This window comes from Salvia hispanica, chromosome 1 (assembly GCF_029641045.1).
Source record: "Salvia hispanica isolate PSC_SH4W2 chromosome 1, Shi_PSC_v1, whole genome shotgun sequence".
Lineage (NCBI taxonomy): Eukaryota > Viridiplantae > Streptophyta > Magnoliopsida > Lamiales > Lamiaceae > Salvia > Salvia hispanica.
This window is the reverse complement of record NC_142692.1, coordinates 59,205,122-59,225,600: the sequence shown is the minus strand read 5'-3', so window position 1 is coordinate 59,225,600 and position 20,479 is coordinate 59,205,122. Positions and strand designations below refer to the sequence as shown.

Sequence of the window (20,479 nt, the reverse complement as noted above, 5' to 3'; positions counted from 1 at the left end):
GAGATCGTGTTCATTCCTTGCTCGAGGTTGTTTATCCTTGCTTCGACCACTCCGATCTTGGTGTCATTAATCTTCCTATCTTGCGTAATTACTTCCAAAATCTTCGTGATTCCTTGATCATACTTGTCTTCCTTCTTCATCGGCTCAACCACTCCTCCTTTGCTAACATTAAATCCTGCAGGGGGTTGCAAGTAATTATTGTTAGAATAAGAAAGATTTGGGTGCGGACGGTTCCCATTATAATTATTGAAATTACCGCCCCCCTGATTAGGGCGATAATTGTTATTGTAATTTCTGGGACCGCCTCCTTGCACGTAGTTGATTTCTTCCACAGTTGACACGGCAGTTTCGGGTGCCGTGACCGCCACTATGGAAGTTGCCGGAATTGGATCTTCCTTCCTCGAGACGTCCATTTGATCAATCCTGACTCTAAGTTCTGCTAGCTCCTTAGCAAAAGAACTTTCTTCGGCCTCTTCTATGGCTGCTACTCTTCTCGTGGCATGCCTTTCCTTCGACCACCCCCGACTGTTGGTGGCGAACTCCTCGATCACCGCCATGGCATCCTCTCCTGTCTTTCTTAGAAATCCTCCATTTGCCCCTGAATCAAGCATAGCACATATTTTTTCATTAAATCCATTATAGAGGATTCCTACCTGATGGTCTATGGAAAAACCATGGTTTGGGCACTTTCGAAGAAGAGCTTTGAAACGAGCAAATGCCTCATAGAGGGGCTCGTCATGGCCTTGTATAAACTGAAAGATCTCACTCTTGAGCTTCAAAATAGTGCCTGGCGGGTAGTATTTGTCGAGGAAGGTAGCTACGATGTCCTTCCATGTGGAGACCTTTTCTGGTGGCATACACTCAAACCACTCCTTAGCAGAATCAATCAATGAGAATGGAAAAAGTCTTACCTGTATGGCATCGTCGTCGACACCATTTAATTTCAAAGTGTTTGCGATTTCCACGAATTTGGAGAGATGGCGGTTAGCGTCTTCAGTCGCCCTACCTGCAAAAGGAGTTTGCTCGACCCTTTGGATAAGGGGCATGCGTAACTCAAAATTGTTAGCATCAATACGAGGACCGTCAGGAAAAGTGATCATATTCCCATGATTGAACATGTTCATCACAGGTAATGTTTCTCTGTTTTTCTTTTCCATGGCTTCTCGGGCTGCTCTTTCCGCATCTCTCTCATCCATCAGCAACTTCACCATCTCCTGCAGCTTCTCAATATCTGTTCGGTCACCCATTGTTCCTGATCCTTTTTCACTTTTTATTATTCTACGAGTTCTTTCAAGTTCTAAATCAAGCGGCTCTAAGATGTACTTCCTAGAACGCGTTCGCATACAAAACCTGCAAGACTCGAAAACAAAAACAAATTAAACTAAAAAAAATTAAAACAGAAAGCAATAAAAATCCAAAGTAGTAATAATTATCCGTTTGAAGATATCACTCCAAAGTGAATTGTCTTCCCCGGCAACGGCGCCAAAAACTTGATGCACTTTTTATTTGCACTATAAATACCTGCAAGTATACAGAGTAGGTATAGTATAGCAAAAGGTTAGTACCGGATATCGAACACGGGGAAGACGTACACAAAGTGTCTATCTCCTACTAGAACTCAATTACTATCTGGAGAAACAAGAATTTTTTTTTGAAAATTTTTGAAAACAGAAAATATTAAAAGCAGTAAACAACTAAATGCAAGCAAATCACAGAGAGAAAAGTATAGAGATAAGGGAATTCCAGGGATGTGCTTTCACTTTTATGGTTATACAAATTCCAAACTACAATACCCTAGCACAGTTAATACTTTGAAAGGACGAGTCACTAGCTTATGCTCATGCGATACAAACATTAATTACTAACATTAGGGTTGTCAATCCTAATACGTAACTCCAAAAAGCTCCTAAGACCCTTGAAAAGTCCTCACTCTCTATGAATGTGTTCTCTTTCTTTTGATGAAGCTTGAGGTCCTATTTATAGGGGAAAATTATTCCTCATCATAGAAGGAAAAGATCTTCAAAATTTGGTAAGTCTTGGAGCAAATCTAGGGCTGGTCGGATTCGCCGCCTTTCTCCGGCGGGCCGCCGCACCTTGGCCGGCGGTCGCTGCGTTGGAGTCCAGAGACTCTGACCCTTCGTTAGCGGACCGCCACATGTCCTCCGGCGGTCGCCGGGCGAGACTCTTCTCCTAGCGTAAATTTCCGAGGCGGACCGCCACATGGCTCTGACCGCCGGGCGCCGGCGGTCGCCGTACAACTTCGCGGCGGTCGCTGGTCGCCGTCTGACTCCAGATTTCCATACTATGCGTTTTTACTCCCCTTTTCGGCTCAAATATGCACATTTTTCACAAAACACGTCAAAATACCAAAATGTATAAAATATGCAAATAATGGACATGTAGAGTGATATTGATAGTAAAAACGGACCAAATAATGGCCTTAAAACAGTGCAAAATCCGAGCGTATCACATAAGAATAAGATTAGTGTGTGTAAATGTGTATTTTTTTTTCCCACTCCCGTAATTCACAATTTTAGTACAAATATAGATATAGTTTGAAGCACAATTGCAATAGAGACATAAACATATATACTTTTATCCAAATAATGTAGTAAGTATAGAGGGAGAGAGAGCTGACAGTCATTGCTAATGGTTATACGATCCCAACCGAAAACAACGATGACTACACCACCACCGATCTCTCTCCCAACGCCACTTCGGTGAGACCCTTCGCCGCAAACATCCATGGCCCAGCGCTATCGGTGTAATGATGACTAGATGTTGAAACTTAGCGGGAAGTGAGAGAAGCGGCTGAAATGACCAACGAAGACAGAGGAAACGACGGAACCCTAGGTTTCCATTGAGAGAAGAGAGTAGAGAAGAAGAAGCGCGGTAGGTTATGGCGAAACGATGCATTTTGCAAAATGAGTGTAATTGATTTTAACCCTAACTATTGTAAATGACTATTTTGCCCCCGCCTTATTATAGTGAACTAATTCATTCTTATAATGAAGTAAAATCTGGGACAATTTCAAAAATCATATGTTGAATATCAGCCCTTAATTTTCTTGATCTTGTGTGATACTGAGATATTTTTAAACTGCGTGCACAATAAGGAATATCAAGCTTCCTGGGTCCAGAGAATCCACTAGGTCACAAGGTCTAGGAACTCGCGGAACGCTGAAAGCAACACCCAACGGATTAACCTTGGCTTGGACTCCTTCTTTGCCAGTAAGTACTTTATCGCTGCGTGATCTGTGAAAACAATAACCCTCAACCCAAGCAGATAGGGTCGGAACTTCTCGAACGAGTACACGGCAGCCAACATTTCCTTCTTCGTGGTATCATAGTTCTTCTGAGCTTGATTTAGAGTCTTGGATGCATAAAAGATCACATAACTTTTCCCATCTAACTTTTGACCTAGGACAGCTCCTACAGCAAAGTCACTGGCGTCGCACATTATCTCAAACGGGTGATTCCAGCCTGGCGCCCTGATTATTGGTGCTGACACGAGTTTGTCCTTAAGCAATTGAAAAGCCTTCTTGCATCCTTCGTCAAAAACGAATTTCACATCGTTGTGCAACAGATGGGTGAGCGGTTGTGCGATTTTTGCGAAATCCCTAATAAACCTCCTATAAAATCTCGCGTGACCCAGGAAACCTCTAACCTCTTTTTTGTTTGTGGGGTAAGGTAACTTCGATATCACATCCACCTTTACCTTGTCCACCTGTATCCCTCTTTTAGAAACCACGTGCCCAAGGACAATACCTTCAGATACCATGAAGTGGCATTTTTCGAAATTCAAAACCAGGTGCTTCTCCTGGCATCTTTTCAATATTAGGTCAAGGCTGGTCAAGCAAGTGTCGAATGAATTCCCATATACGGTAAAAGCATCCATGAATATCTCAATGCACCTCAAGCAAATCCGAAAAAATACTCATCATACACCGCTGGAACGTTCCTGGTGCGTTATACAACCCAAACGGCATTCTTCGGTATGCATACGTACCGAATGGGCACGTGAATGTGGTCTTCCCCTGATCCTCTGGGTTTACGTAGATCTGGAAATAGCCACTGTATCCATCAAGGAAACAAAAATACTGTTTGCCAGCTAACCTTTCTAACATTTGGTCAATGAAAGGTAGGGGAAAGTGATCCTTCTTCGTGGCCTCATTCAGCTTTCTATAGTCGATGCACATCCTCCATCCAGTCACCAGCCTAGTGGGCACCAACTCGTTCTTTTCATTCTTGACAACATGTATTCCTGACTTTTTGGGCACCATATGGACAGGACTGACCCACTCGCTATCCGGGATGGAGTAGATGATCCCTAAATAGAGCAATTTCAACACCTCCTTCAAAACTTCCTCCCGCATGTTCGGATTCAGCTTCCGTTGTGCGTCTCAGTGAGCCTTCACACCCTCCTCTAACCGGATGTGGTGCATGCAGAGATCATGGCTGATTCCTACTAAATCGGAGAGGGTCCATCCTATTGCTTTCTTGATCCGCTTGATTACTTCCAATAATTCCTTCTCCTGCTCCTCGGTCAAGTTACTGTTGACTATCACTGGGAATGTCTCATTCTCTTCCAAGTAAGCATACTTGAGACCTGGTGGGAGTGTCTTCAGTTCCTTCTTTGTGTCAGTCGTCTCCTGGGGCAAGGGATTTTTTTCTGCAACATCAGGTAATGTCTCCTTCCCAGTCCCAGGAGAATTTACCAAACTGGCCACATGGGTTGATCCCCTTGATCTAGCTGACTTGTGATTTTCACAAAACTTCATGATGGCTTCTGCTAGTTCCTCATATGTCAATTCCATTGTGTTCATTGCTGCACACCACCCTACAACTTCTCGGTCGATTAAATGGCTCAACTCTGAGTTGTCAATTTGTTCTTGTATCAATTCAGTCTCAAGATATTCTTGGACCAAGGGGTTAATAACATCTATAGCATACAAATTTTCAACATCTAGTGGCCTTTTCATTCCCTCATCTATGCTAAATGTATATTTTTCCCCATTATAGTCCAGGCAAATCGTTCCATCAAAGACATCGATAATGGTCTTAGCAGTGCGTAAGAATGGTCTCCCTATAAGCACGCCACTGGACTCAGCAGACTCATTATCATTCATTTTGATAACATAGAAATCAACAGGATATAGAAAATCATGCACCTTAATTATGACATATTCTAACACACCCTCATGACAGATGCAAGTTCTATCCGCTAACTGGATTACCACCTTGGTAGCGACCATCCTAACTCCTGTCAGTTTAATTGCTATTTCATACAATAATCATTGTCGTATTTTGTTTATAAAGTTTTTACATGATACATTTTACCAAAAAAAAAGGATTAATGTAATAAAATACTAATAGTTGTTTTTAGATTATCATATTATTATTATTAACTATTTCTATTATTTAACATAAAATATAATATTCATATAATTAATGTGTCAGTTTAACAATAAAATAAATCAAGAACTATATGAATCTTATAAAATAAATTAACAAAAGCAAAGATTCAAAATATTATCTTGCTTTATTTTATTATTGCACATTAATTGTGTATGAACAACCCAAAAAAGAATACGACTCAGCTACAGAGGGACGGAGGGAGTATCAGTGACAACTTGAGAATTCTTTAGTTTTTGTAAACTAATAACCATTAGAACTTTAACGGTTTCGGAAAAAAAACGTTTTGGTTGTTTGTGTTTGTTTCTAGTCCTAAACAATAGTAGTAGTACTATGTTTTAGTTCAAATTTAACAGTTTCAGAAAAAAAATAACCGTCAATAGTGTTTTGAAGTCCAATATTGTTCCGTACATTTGCAATAAAAACCTACTTGATCCTGCACATTATGCGTGATGGCTTCTGGTCCTAGACATTATTTTTCGTTTCATATTCAAACCATTAAACATATCAAATGTAGTTCCACCGTTTATTTTTTCACGCAATCATAGCACTCCCTCCGTCCCACAAAAGATGTCACACTTTCCTTTTTAGTTTGTCGCACAAAAGATGTCACATTTTCCTTTTTGGAAAAAGTTCTCTTAACACACAAAACAAAACCTCCTAAAATTTCGTGTCATCCCACAAGTGTGACATCTTTTGTGGGACGGAGGGAGTAGTCAATTATATTGTTAGCTAGATTTTCAAGTTTTTGTTAATCAATGTATACATAGGACTATGAGAGCAATATCTTTTCCAATGTGAGTAGTGTTAAAGTAAACCCACACGGATCGTTTTGTTTTGTTTGTTGCCAAAAAGTAGAAGCTGGATGTATCATTGCCGAGACTGCGATCAATCCTTTCATCCTAAATGCTTTGATGCTACGTCGGGTGAGTACAAAAATATCAAATTTGGGACAATGCAGTATGTGATTCCTAGTAATCATGATCATCCTCTTAGATTTCAAATCATAACAAATAAAATGAGATGTGACTTATTTGATTGTGATGCGTACGACGAGCCTGGATTTCAATGTGTGCCATGCTTCTTTGCCGTCTGGAACACATGGCCATGGGTGATGCCTAGAGGCAATCCTATGCAAATCAAAACAAATTTATCTTTTTAATTAGGTTCATGCTTATGTAGATTGTTGTATTTATACTATGAGCTTGTGTACATGTTGTTCCTGTATCATCCAGACTTTTATGGGAACTAGATTAAACTGACCATGACATAATTATTGAATACATCAGACACACTAATGTGGCAAAATATATTGAAACTTTAACCAAAATTAAATACATGACACAATTATTATTGTGAATCCTAAAACCCTCTGATTAAAAATTAAAGGGTACATGTTTGATGTTTTTTGTTCAGTTTGGTAGCGATTATTCTATAGTCTTTGTTTTTTTCAACTCTTTTTCCATCCAATTAATAACTCTCGTGGCATAAAATTGTTCACGATTTATCAAACAAACTCTCGCATTCGTTTGTGCGCCAAATCATATCATAGCCATTGTTTGTCCTATCCGCTTTCTGTTGTCCTTTCTACCGGATTCAGATTTCATGCCTACCAATGATGGGAACAGCCATCAGAAAACCTAAGGTAAAGAGCTAAGATATTTACTAGATTTGAGCCTCCGCACGCCATCCATTGGAAGCGACAACCGCACATCATCACTGTTTTCTAACTCAGGCGACGACCTTATTAACTATGTCAGATACATCCCATTGATCTCACCACCTTATACAGAAATTATCGACTAAACACGACATATAACAAGATTGAAAAAACCAATCAACAGTTCTTCCTGCTTATGAACTTGCTCCATTTCCAATGTTCGATAGACTCCAAAATGAACAAATCCATTAATAAGAATCGAAAAGAAAACAAAGCAATTAACAGACACAAACACACAAACGGTGTCATCCATTTTTTTATACACAAAACATATCCAGAGCTGTTTATTACATTCGCATATTTAATTGACATTCACATTCAGCGAACTCTTTCCTAGAGTATGACATATGATCCAACCGCCGGTTCACGGGTACCATCGAAAAACTCCATAAATCAGCCTCCGACCACTTTGCCCCAATATTTTTATGGTGCAATTTAAAGGGTCTTCCCCCGAACATTCTCCTTTTGCAGTGCGATTTCAAGGGTCTCGTCATTGGGTATGATCAAACCATATTTCAGAGAAACCGCAATTTCATGATGAGTAAAGGTCAATTTTGATACTAAATGTATGACCAAAATACAAATTTAGTCCAAAACATTCACTTTTGAAAAATAGGTCTGTAACAAAGGAAAATGTCGACGAAGTAGACCTTTTTTTACGGTTGCGTCAAAAAACTAAAGGTCAACGCTAACTGCATGACCGTTAGTTTTTTGACGAAACCATAAAAAAGGGACCACTCCGACAAGGATTTCATTTGTTATGGACCTGCTTTTCAAAAAGTGAATGTTTTAGACCAAATTTCTATTTTGCTCATATGTTTAGAATCAAAATTGACATTTACTCTTTCAATTGAAAAATGCATTTTTCATTTTGATGTGACTAATGCCATTTTGCATGGTGAACTGTCAAAACCTATCTATATGTCTACAGTGGCGCGGACATATATAGAGCTTTGGGGGACCCATGGAACCCCCAAGAATTTCAAATTTCGTTATATATATTTTATATTCATTAGAATAATGTGTTAATTTATCAGCCCAAGTGGTCTTCTCCTAGGCCTAACAGCTTCCAGATCCGTGTTCAATTCCCCACCAATTCAGTTTTGGCTTTTTTATGATTTAATTTGTCTTTACACCAAAAAAAAAAAAAGTAATAACTCCTATATTAGTACTTCATTAATTAACCCATTTCAAAATTTATCCATAATTGATAGTATCAATGTCACACTCCAACCCCTCTGACGTATATATTTATAATAAATAAATACGAATTAAAGTCAAGAAATCACATATTAGTCATTCCACCATCGAAATACTATAATTACAAAATCCATAATTTATTAGACTTATTTACAAATATCGTATATCCGCACATAAAGATCAAATATCATAAACAATTTCATATCCATAAGCATATGCCTCTATGTTCAATTTATTATTCTGTGACAAATCAAGCCTGGTATCTGCCCGGGATTTCCATTGTATACGACCCGTAGGTCCCATTGCCTTTGTACATATATATATATATATATATATGACCTGAAGGTCCATTGCCATTGTATAATTGACCCGAAGGTCTCATTGCCATTGTATACATTTATATGACCCGTAGGTCCATTGCCATTGTATATATGACCCGTAGGTCCATTACCATTGTACATGACCCGTAGGTCCATTTTCATTGTATATATGACCCGTAGGTCCATTGCCATTGATATCAGACCCAGGGCAAGACTGTCACAGATCCTCTTTAGTCCAATGATTCATATCATTTCAATATCATATGTAAAATCACATATCTATTGCACCAATCGCATACTCATATCATATTCCACAAAATAATTCCAAATAACATATAGCAATTAACTATATAACACATGCAAAATTAAAAGTGTGATTTATACACACCTGTTAGAATACGGAGTCTACTATCATCCTAACCTTTGATCGCTTCGAACAAATTTCTCTCTTTCCCTTCGTTTTTCTCTTTTTTTTTCGCTTCCTTTTTTGCTCTCTACCACCTTTCTATATCTAACAAAATAAAGCATACTACTTATTTCCTCTCCCCCCCTCTTCCGATAGATGAGTCGGCTTCCATCCTCCCAAAATTAAATTAATATATATAGTTGTACACGTCGCTAATTATTTTTCCTTAGTCACATCTAATTTTGATTGCTGGCATTTATGATATATGCACACGTGTATATGAATATATAACAAGAAGTATGTTTTTATTTAATTAACTAATACTCCCTTCGTTCTAAGGAAGATGACCCCTTTCTTGGGCGGCACGGAATTTTATGCAGTTGTATTTTGTGTGTTAAGAGGAGAGAGTAAAGTAAGAAAAAGGGAATAAAGTAGAGATAAAAGTATTTCTATTTTAAATAATGGGTCATCTTAGTTGGGACAAACTAAAAAAGAAAGTGGGTCATCTTCAATGGGACGGAGGGAGTATATAACCAGAAGTATGTTTTTATTTAATTAACTATCCATGCACATAATTCTATATGGCTGGCGGTAATAAGAAACTATTCTTATTCCTACGTCTACCCGCACATGTATCAATATATCCAAATAACTTATTTTAGTAATTAATTTAGTTTCAAGTTTTACAACATGTATTTACATTTCCGTATACATCTTTGTTGTCAAAGAACAAAATTCATACTCATGCATATATACACGCTAGCTAATTTGTCATAGTGAGTTTTAATAGATATAATTAATGATTATATATGACTAGTATATTTTTTTTTCAATATTATATCTATAAATAAAGTGCATATGATTATAAAGTATACAACTATGCAAAATAACATATATATTGGGACATGGATGTTACAATCAATTTTTCCTTATGTTATTTGTGATTGGCTTTTATTATTTCAATGTCTTTACACACACAAAAAAAAAAAAAAAAAAAAAAAAAAAAAAAGTCATACTCCTATATTAGTATACTACATTAATAAACCTATCTTAAAATTTATCCATAATTGATATTATCAATTTTTCCTTATGTTATTTGTGATATTTTTTATTTTTCTACAACTATTATAAATAAAAAAATTCAGATTTTATACTTCATTAATTAAATTTATTACAAAATTTATTCATAACTAATTACAATCCATTAAAAATATATACATTTCGAGTTTTCGTATTATTTAATTATTTCTATTCCATTACTCATTTTTTCTCGCAATTTTCGGCTATGCTAGCATAAAAAATATATCCTATAATTGTTACCAATAAATTGGAACTCCCCAACGTCAAAATCCTGCGTCCGCCATTGTATGTCTATATGGAACCTCCTCCTGGGTTCACTGCGGAATTTCAAGATGGGGAAGTTTGTCAACTGAAGAAGACATAGTATGGATTAAAATCATGTGGTAATTATATATGTGGATGATATAATTATCACTTGGGACGAAGAAGAAATGGTCGAGCTAAGGAAAAATCTGTTTAGTGAATTCGAAATGAAGGACTTAAGGCTTCTCAAATATTTTTTGGGAATAGAAGTGTTGAGATCGAAGAAGGGAATTTTCATAAATAAGAGGACGTATGTACTAGATCTTCTGGCTGAGGTTGGGATGCTAGCTTGCAAGCCAGCAGACACTCCAATGGTTCAAAATCATGGATTGCGGATAAATGAAAATGGGAAGCCGACAGACAAAGGAAAATATCAAAGATTAGTCGGGAAATTGATTTACTTAGCTCATACTAAGCCAGATATTGTCTATGTTGTGGGAGTAGTAAGTCAGTTCATGCATGCCCCTCAAGAGGAACACTGGGAAGCTACTCTGAGCATCATTCGGTATTTGAAAGGGGCATCCGAACATGGATTATTATTTGAGAAACACTGGCACTTAGAGATACATCGATTCACTAGGCTGACTGGGCAAGGAATCCAAATGACAAGAAGTCGACTGCAGGATATTTTACCTTTGTAGGCGGCAATCTCGTGGCTTGAAGAAGCAAGAAACAAAAGGTGGTGGCACTCTGTAGTGCAGAAGCAGAGTTTCGTGGAATTAAGAGTGGACTGACTGAGTTGTTGTGGCTGAGAAAGCTTATGAGAGAGTTGGATATGTGTCCATCTCGATCGTGTAGACTTTTTTGTGATAACAAGGCAGCTATTAGTATATCAAAGAACCCAGTTCAACATGATCGAACCAAACATGTGGAAGTATCAACATTTTATTAAGGAGAACATTGAAGCCAAGATAGTTGAAATGCCATATGTCAAGTCGGAAGATCAACTGGATGATATTATGACGAAGGCCATGAACTCGAAATCCTTTCGAGAAGTGTTGAGTGGAGTATCGGTAACCCTGTTACTTAACTTGAAGGGGAGTGTTGGAAGGAAGATCTCAACATATTAGGAGGATGATATGCAATCATTATCTTTACCAAGAACAGGAGAGATGAAATTAATGTAAATTAGGTTTACCTTGTATAGATATTGTTAGTCCTATATAATGATGTACCTATGTATGTCTTTTGAATAAGAAATACATAAGAAACCGTTCCCCCCATCTTTATCAACTTCAATGTAAATCAAGTCTGTTAAATATGCATGTAAATATTGTGAAATACATCAACCAATATTGAAAACAATATATAGGTCCAATGTGGCATCAGGATAGGCCCAGAAGATTTCATCATTCTCCCAGCAAATACTGAGGAAAAGGCCAAACCAAATAATCATCTGTGAGATATCATCTCAGTTCAATACCAACAATGTTACACTAAGCTTCAAATTTGATGGAAACAACAGCACCTTGTGGGAAAGACTAGTAAGAATAGCCATCGGAGGTTGACGGCAATACTCCCACATCATCGAAAAACTCAACAAAACAATACAGCAAGATTGAGTGCAAGAAATCACATCCGTGGAGTTTGTGTCATGGGAGATTTGCTGCATCAAGATGAATTACTACAGATTTCAAAGTATGTATCCAGCATAACTATGTTAGCATTTTAACACTCTCACCCCACCAAAATGTTCAATTGAGAGCATATGTTCAATAATCCCAAGAGTACTAACGTATTAGTCAAATGATGAAATAAGTATATTCTAACTCTTGAACAAGATATGTCTTCGGTACATATGGTTTATAATTGTAATTTGTATGATTCTACAACTACAACAACGAAAATATTCTTTTGAAGCAATAATGCACGGAAATGAGTAATAGCCTTCACCATGGAACAAACTGAATGTACTAATTGAGAACCTACTTCTTTGATGTCTTCTTCTTCGGGCCAGAAATAGCAGGATGTGGCTTCGGATGCTTCTCCACCTCACTTGGGTCTAACCAATTGAGGGAGTGACGATTGAAGAACGGCCAATTGGGAACGACAAGCAGAGATGTCAACACCACCCCGGCTGCATAGATCAACGTCATCATCTGAAATGACCCCAGCACATAGCCTGTGATGAATGCCACCACTGCAAAACATACCAACAACAGCTGCATCAGGTGCTCTGCTAGCTTCTGTCCTTGCCAATCCATCTGCAGACCGGTCAATGATACACAAGTTAATTACCTTAACATGCCAAGATTCATTAATGCGAGAACTGTAAGAGTCTAATGCAGGAATCGACATGAATAGCACACGGGATGGACAGTGCATGATTTCCAACGACTTAAGAGTAGCCTGCTGTCTAAAAGATCACTGAATATTCACTTCCGCACTGAGAGTTGAAGTTCTTCATGAATTTGAGATATATGATCGAGTTTCTAGAGTAATAATTAAATAAAAGTCCAACTTTCAACAAGATATCGAATTCCATATTAGACATTGGCTGAAATAAGAAGGCCATTTTATCCTTCATAACCAAAACATTGCTAACCAGCCCAAATTCACAGCAGACTAACTAACACAGTCTGTTTTCCAAGATATACTGTAATATGCTACGGTACAAAAGATGCCAATGAAGATTAGATATATCAATTATTAAACATTCAAATTCTGCAGTTTGCAGTGTTCAATGGACATGAGGAGCCATCTGAAAAGAAGACTACAAGTGATAGAGCAGTAAAATTTTTGCTGTGCATAGATAAGACTAAATTGCATCAACCAAGCTGCCAAACTCAAGCCTCTAGTAATTCATAGATGTTGGTTGGAAAAGCATAACTGCAAATTGTTGTAGGCTAGAAACACTAAGCAAAGTATTAATTCCAAACATAAAGATTCAATGAGTAGATAATGAAAAAACATATTCTGATTTCCCCAGCATCAGCCATTCTCAAACAGTAGAAAACAAAAACAACATCATTTTTATACCAAGGAAATTATATTCACAAAATTAAATCAGAACACATCATTCAAATCCTATTATTAACTAAATCAAGCATTCATCTTCCAATTTCAGTCCACCACTAGAGCAGGAAACATCCGAAAACCATGAGCAACTACAATATGTAGGGAATATCAAAGCATTTTTCAGGAAATTCATTCAATCAACCTTCCTGCCAAAATTTGCAGGCAATCAATACTCATTAAGATATAAGAAATTTAAAAAGTAAAAAAAGGTAAGCAAATGAACACTAAATGTCTCAGCATTCCATCAATTTAAACCCACAGAAACACGATATCACGTTTCAGAAACTGATCTATTTCCGCAACTTAATTGGAGTATTTAAGAATCCCAATTCTAAAGGATCCAACAAGAAAACCTAGAATTCATCATCGGGATAAGTATAAAGATGGCGATAGAACAAGTAAAGCAAATTCGCATACGATTCGAATCGAAGACAATGCTCACCGGAGAAATGACGGTTGTAGAGTAAAGACACGATTTTGACTCTTGAACCAGCTGCAGATTTCGGTATTGATGGATTTCATATTATCGCCCTTTTTTTACTCTGAGTGAACTACAAAATTAACTCTATGTATTGTGGATCGAACTCTGGAGGTACCTATGTTTCAAAAAATGCCTCAAACACTTCTATGCATGGGCATAATATCATTTGAAGTCATTTTTCAGTTTTTACGGTCTTTCATGCCCTTCACTCCCTTTTTTTTTTTTCGGAAAATGCCACTGAGGATGTTTCAATCTTTCCAATATTTCATCATTATTTTTCATGTCGCATTAATTGGGATATTGACTACATGGCAGGCTTTTGGGTAGTGTGTCCAGGGGGATAATTTGATATTATATTTTGGGGTGGAATTCAAAAAGTTACCTTGCAAAGAGGTTTTCATTCCCTCCTAAAATAAGAATAAGCTTCGATCCTAGTACACTCTCACTCTCTCGCCCCTCACTCTTACTCTCACCACTTCGCTCTCTCTCGCACGAAGACACAAGGGTTTCAGTCTCTCTCTATCTCTCGCACGCACACAAAATGGGACGCAATCGTGGAGCTCCCCGGAAAGGAGCGACCTACGACGGCGGCGGCGGTGGTGGCGATGGCCGAAGAGGAGAGGCGTCTTCGTCAAGGCTTCCGGAGACGATTATCCTAGAGGACGAAGTTTGGGTTCTCCGTCAGGCAAAGCTAACCACCTTCAACCCTTACGACGAATATGGTATGATTCTCGACCTTTACATGCTCATTTTTCGTATTTCATCATTTTAGGAAATCGTGAAAACGTAGGGTTTGTATCCATTTTAAAGTAGGAAATAGTGAATTTGAAGGTTTTTGTTTTTTTTTTTTACAGGAAGTGATGCTCTTTTTACCATCAATATGCATCACGGTGGTGTATTCCACAGCGGGATGTACGTTGGTGGGATATTGAATTATATCGACAAATGCGACACAGCTGTTCAACCTTTTTGAGCTATCGTCGATTATGGTCGCGTTGGGTTACCAGCAGAATTACATTTGCGAGTGGTACTACTGTGACCCTGAAAAAAATGACGAGTTAGCCGGCCTAAAACACGGTGAGCCTAAACACCCACTGTATGATGAAAAGCATATGGATCGTTTCCTTTCGTTGTTAGGCAGTAAGTGGAAGGAGATTCACGTTTATAGCATAGAGATCAGCCATGTAGAGGTCGTGGTGAAGTTGATGGCAGATGAATTTACAATTTTGGAGAAGTTTAAACGGCTGCCCAACAGTGGAGTAGTTATTGAAGAGATAGAGGAAGCCCCTAAACCGAAACCAAACCCCAAACGGCAACCGATGTGTAATGCCGAGCTGAAGATGTTGTGTTGGTACGAACCTGATCCTGAATTCGAAGAGTACCTCCAAAACAGCCTCGAGGAAGACAAGAGGCTGAGGAGGAGTCTAGAACAGGATGGGTTGTTGGGTGAAAATTTGATGGGGAGGTTGAATGAGGTTACTGGTGTTTCAGATCATGGGGCAGATGTAGGGGGTGACATTATAGAGGCAGTGGGTGCTACGGAGGATGGTGGTGTTGCTATGGAGTGTTCTGTTCAAGCTGAAGATGTTGTGCATGCAGGCCAACCTGTGGTGTTGGAAGAGGTAATAAATGTGGGTGTGTTAATTAAATTAAATCATACTTGGGTATGTATAATGATATTAATTTTTCAACATGTGTATCTTTCATGTTGTTAGGATGGCATTGAAATCCCAGTTGTGAATAAATTCCTAATTTGGATGACATCGCAATTCCAGATGAAATGCCAAATGCAGCAGCGGTTAGAAGAGATAGAGGCAAGGCGCCTATAGATGATGAGTAATTGGAAGAAGCGGACTTCATGGACTTCTTCGCTGATATTGACATGGTAATGCTATTTTAACGCCCGAAAATGGTCCTAGAAAAATTGTTATTGCAATTAAGAAAGCAAAAAAAGAGAGGTTTATAGTGAACGACACTATGATAAAAATAGTGATATATTAAAAATCTACAACATGTTGAGTTAGTTATATATTGGATTTTTTTCTTAAAATATTGATAGGAAAGAAGTAGGGATGTCAACCGGGCCAGCCCACCGGGTTTCGGGCCAACCCTATTCGGGTTGCGGGTCAATCGGGTGCGGGCTAATCGGGTTGTGATTTTCTTCGGGTTATAAAAGTTCAGCCCTGACCCTAGAAGCTCGGGATTCGGGCTAGCCAAGCGGGCTGATCGGGTTGCTATCTATAAAATTAACATGCGATCAATCCAATAAATAATGGTGAAAATTAGTTATATTTATAAAATGTAAAATATTTTATTATGATATATTTGAGATATATGCTTAAACTCAAACATAAACAACATCATATACTAATATTTGAGATTTATGCGAAACAAAACATAAACATCAAGAAATTTTAAAGCATGTTTTAGAAATTTAAATATATTTTTTAGTGAATTTGAAGTTTCTAATTAATATATCTATTATTATGTTAATAAAAATTTAATACTCCATTTATATATTTAATATATAAAATTGAAAGTTATTTTTTTAGTAATTTATATCATAAAATAATAAATGAAGTGTCGAATTAGAGTCAAACAAATAGAACAATAGAAATTTTATCGGGTTTTCGGGCCAGCCCATCGGGTTTTCGGGTCTGGCCCTAACGGGTTGCGGGCTAATCGGGTGCAGGCTAATCGGGCTGTAATTTTATCGGGCTAGAAATTTTCAGCCCTAACCTTATAAATTTGGCGGGCTATTCAGGCCGGTCCACGGGTTGCGGGCTACATTGACATCCCTAGAAAGAAGTATGTGTGAGTATTATCTTTGAATTATTGGTTAATATGTTATCATTGAATGTTGAATATGATGTTTTGATTATTAGATTCAAAGTTAATATGTCATGATTCCAAGATCAATCAAGAAACGAAAGTATAGGAAAATATTAGTTAGAAATATGATGTTTATAATATGAAAATATATTAAAATAGAAGTGGTATTGAAGATTAGAAATGACCGAGAACTTTATTTAGGTTGAGCCAAATATTGTGAATATTATTAGTTTGATTTAAATTCATATTTTAGACTTGATAAAGTGCACAATGTAAAAATTATTAGAACTAATTATGATCAACTGGTGCATCTTTAAAATTTGATAAGAATGACTAACTTATAATTTTATATAGCAAATCCATTTGTTTAGATTTTTTTTTATCATGAATATGATCTGGAATAAGGTATGAGTAATAAGGTGAATTAATTTTCTAAGGGAGACTAGTTACTGTAAAGCGTTAGTTATATAATTATAACCAAAATATAAATAGTAAGATATAGGTATACGTTGTAATGCTGGTACATGAAATATACTATGTAATTAATCATGAGATTAGTGTCATCTATATGAAAATGAGGCGAATAATATGTACGAATAAGATTCTATATGCTCTTGTGTGTGATATTTGTATCTATGTGTTAAATATATGATTGAGGAAATGTTTTTTATGTTTAAGTTTATGTTTGCTATGCAGCTTGACATTTTAAACTTTCATGAGGGGATACTTGGCAACATCCCAATCGACGGTTCCAATACTTGTTGCCCCGCACCAAAGGAGGTAGTACTTGATAATATCTATTCCACTGTATGCTCCATGTACAGTGAAGTTAGTTGTTAAGTTGGTAAAATTGCTTTGGTTGTTGTTTAATTAGAATGAAAGTGGAGTACTACATGACGATGGTAATCAACCAACGGATGCTAATGAATTTATGGATTGCACTATGGCAATGGAGGTACTACATGGACTACATTAAAGTTGTCTTCACATATAGTTGTCAATTTGATAAAAAAATTTGGTTGATGTTTAATTAGTCATTGTTTTGGTTTTGTTTTAACAGAGTCAAACTGAGTGCACAAATGATGGTTCTGCTGTATACCCTGGTCATGAAGAGGTAACACTACCAAGTCCTTGTTCTGATATAATTGAATCCCTTGGTTCTCGTTTTGATATAATACTTATTCATGATGCCTTGGTTGAAATTTTTACACATGCCTATTTGTTTGTGCAGGTTGAAAGAGAAGTTAGAGAGCCTGCTGGTGAGAATGAGGAGTATATGGCTGGTATGGAAATGGACGATGATGAATGCCCGTTACGTGATGAGGCCAACTATGATGAGGAGGACGACAACCTTGACCAATTCATATCTTTGGCGCATATGTGTCGTGATGAACAACTCTTCTCAACTTTCTTTGAAAGTTTGATTGCACGTGGTGCTGCAGGTTCTTCGACCGACGGAGGTCCGCCAACTCTTGGAGCGAGTAGTGAATCTATAAGAGCGGGAGAAAGAGGATCAATAAGAGACGAATGCGCACCAATTAAAAAACGCAAGTGTATCCCTGTTGTCGAAGCAAGAGAAGTGCTAACTGAACATCGGAACTCAAGTGGTCCACTAAACGATTCGCCGACTGCGGAACTAAGGAACATCGAAAGTTCAGATAAGAAAAAGAAGTGGTCGGGAAAAAGGGTGGTCAGAGGAAAACAGCTCACCGAGTTTTCCAATTGACTAATAATGTATGCCCAGATTGGTTTATTGGTGATCTCTTTCCTGATAAAGAGTCGGTGTTCGAGGCATTAAGGCAATACGGAGTGATGAGTAGGCGTCCAGTGTATATGGCCAAGAATGAAAAAGAAAAAATGAGGGCCAAATGTCGTGGTGCTTACAACAAATGCAAGTGGTTCGTATACTAGAAAAAGAACGATACAAAAGACTTTGTAGTGAATGCCCAACAGAAGGCTCATGCATACACATAATTTAATCAATTTTACATAATACCCTTTTTCAACAAAAGTTCACCAATTTAATCAATTTTACAGAATTTCATAATTTGATCATTGACGATTAAACTTTAAATCTTCGCTATTTGTTATTAGCAGCTCAAACGCCATATGACCAGAGGCGGACATATGCAGTGCCATGGGGGTCCCATGAAACCCCCAACTTTTATATATTTTACTATATATATTTTAGGTTCACACAAAACTAATATTCATGTATTAGTGCAAGTGGCTGAGAATTCAGCCTTCAACTATAGATTTTTAGGGTCGAAACTTGTTAGGACCATAGTTTTTTCACTATGTTTCCCATTAGCTTTTATTTTAATTTTGTCAACTCTACCTTTTTCTTCAAATAGACAAGCTATTAATTTTAAATTATATAACCTCCGTCCCCGATTAAGAGTCACACTTTGACCGGACACGGGTTTTAAGAAATGTAAAAAAAAAGTTGGTTAAAAAAGTTAGTGGAATGTAGGACCCACTTTTTTATATTGGTTTTATTATAATAAAATGTGAGTGAAGTGAGTTAGTGGAATGTGAGACTACTTCCATTTATGGTAAAAATGAAGTGTGACTCTTAATTGGAGACGGGCCGAAATGGAAAAGTGTGACTATTAATCGGGGACGGAGGGAGTACACACTATGCAATAATTTTTTTATTGTATTAACACTTTCCATTTTTCAACTACTTTTAAGGATTATACGTACAAGTAGTTATTGTCATCATCCTTTTAATACTCACTGTTAATACTCACTTCGTTCAATAGTAGTGGATGTATTTTTTTCCAGCACGAAGATTAAAAAAGATTGTGTTGAATGAGTTAAATAAACGAATAATATAGTACGAAATGAAAAAGGTTGAAAGATGAAGAGAGAATAAAGTAAGAGAAAGTACAGTAAGTGAGAAAAAATATGTGACTTTTACTAAAAAGATAAATGACTCTACTACTATGGAACGTACCAAAATGACAAAATGACTGCACTACTATGGAACTGAGGGAATAGTACTTTGGACCCCCAGAGTCGAAATCCTGCGTCCGCCACTGCATATGACCATTCACAATTTAGACTCTCGGAATTATTGTGTAGTAGTATTACATTTGTTTCATGTTACTTGCACAAATATAGTTATGACTAATAAGAGTAATTAAATTAGTATTTTAAATATAATAAAGGAATATTTTATTTAATTTTAATATTTTAATAAAATACTTTAATTCTTACTTAAAATTGAAATAATGCGAATAGTTAGGGGCGGACCGAAGTAGAAAAGTGTGAGTAGCGCGGGACGGAAGGAGTGTTAAAATTTTTTGGTTTAAACGATGTCTTTCCAAAATACTAACTTAAATTCTGCAAATGAGATTATTAATAAAAAATGGTAAATTCAGCAAAATACTACACTAACATCTGCTTTAGCATTTTGTAATCTTGTCTCGTAAAAGTATAATAAAATTTCACATGACTGCAATATAGACTGAAAAATTTTGATTGGCATACCAAAATTTGGAGTTTGGAACTCAAAATTAAATACCTGAGTTCAGAATAATCACGTATCAAAATTAATTGAGCTAACATTATTACCCTTGAATCCATCAAGGACGTAGAAATCATTTTATTACAGCGTATCTATTCCATCACATTACTAACTACACCCTCTATCCAAAAAAAATAGAGCAATTGGTGTTTTAATCTAGAATTGTTAAAGT

The 20,479-nt window shown here is 37.0% G+C and overlaps 1 non-coding gene and 1 pseudogene across 3 annotated transcripts; one reads left to right on the top strand and one right to left on the bottom strand.

Annotated features, from left to right (window-relative positions):
• The first annotated feature begins 669 nt into the window (after window positions 1-669).
• Window positions 670-776, top strand: LOC148934222 (small nucleolar RNA R71). Its single transcript, XR_016134805.1, has one exon. It is a non-coding gene; the product is annotated as a small nucleolar RNA R71 (small nucleolar RNA).
• An 11,406-nt stretch (window positions 777-12,182) lies between these two features.
• Window positions 12,183-14,095, bottom strand: LOC148934221 (signal peptidase complex subunit 1 pseudogene; annotated as a pseudogene). 2 transcript variants are annotated; one of them, XR_016130348.1, is made up of 2 exons: window positions 13,880-14,095; window positions 12,183-12,648 (listed from the first exon to the last, which is right to left on the bottom strand). The product of XR_016130348.1 is annotated as a signal peptidase complex subunit 1 pseudogene, transcript variant X2 (transcript). The 2 variants fall into 2 exon arrangements; XR_016130347.1 differs by having other exon boundaries at window positions 13,905-14,073.
• Between the last annotated feature and the right edge of the window lie 6,384 nt (window positions 14,096-20,479).